The following is an 869-nucleotide window of genomic DNA, read 5'->3' on the forward strand; positions in this document are numbered from 1 at the left end:
TAGATCCTTGCTGCTGAAACTGTTGCTGTTGTTGTGGCATGTAATTCTGATTATTGCTCCAGCTGAAATTCGGATGATTCCGATTATTAGGATGATAAGTGGCCGGAGCTGGCTGTTGTGACCTCTGAAAGTTGCTCACAAACTGAGCGGATTCGCTCGATATAGCACACTGATCCGAAGAATGTGCTCCAGCACAGAGCTCGCAGACTGAAGGTGGCTGCTGATTTCCTAGATTTGCCAAAGAATCCACCTTCATAGTAAGAGCCTTAAGCTGAGCAGCTATAGCTGTAGTAGCATCAACATCTAGAATTCCTGCTGCTTTGCCCTGATGAAGACGCTGAGTAGGATTCTGATATTCATTCGCAGCCATCATCTCGATCAACTCATAAGCCTCATCATAGCTCTTAGCCCATAGAGCTCCGCCTGATGCAGCATCGAGCATTGGCCTCGATTGAGGACCCAACCCATTATAAAAGCAATTAATAACCATCCAATCAGGCATCCCATGATGTGGGCACTTCCGAAGCATCTCCTTGTAGCGTTCCCAAGCTTCACATAAAGTTTCACCAGACAACTGAGAGAATTGAGTGATAGCATTCCTGATTGCAGCGGTTTTAGCCATAGGGAAGAACTTAGTAAGAAATTTCTGAGCCAGATCCTCCCATGTCGTAATAGATCCTGCAGGAAGAGAATGCAACCATCCTTTAGGTTTATTCCTCAGAGAAAATGGGAACAACCTCAATCTGATGGCATCGTCCGTAACACCATTGAACTTGAAAGTGTCGCAGATCTCAATGAAGTCCCGAATATGAGTATTAGGATCCTCAGTCGGAGAACCCCCAAATTGTACTGAGTTCTGCACCATCTGA

At 45.5% G+C, this 869-nt stretch overlaps 1 non-coding gene across 1 annotated transcript; it reads left to right on the forward strand.

The window, feature by feature from the left end:
* Positions 1 to 500: 500 nt before the first annotated feature.
* On the forward strand, positions 501 to 607 carry LOC135147424 (small nucleolar RNA R71). The gene has a single exon (XR_010285001.1). It is a non-coding gene; the product is annotated as a small nucleolar RNA R71 (small nucleolar RNA).
* Positions 608 to 869: the final 262 nt, after the last annotated feature.

Source organism: Daucus carota, chromosome 6 (genome assembly GCF_001625215.2).
Source record: "Daucus carota subsp. sativus chromosome 6, DH1 v3.0, whole genome shotgun sequence".
Taxonomy (NCBI): Eukaryota; Viridiplantae; Streptophyta; class Magnoliopsida; order Apiales; family Apiaceae; genus Daucus; species Daucus carota.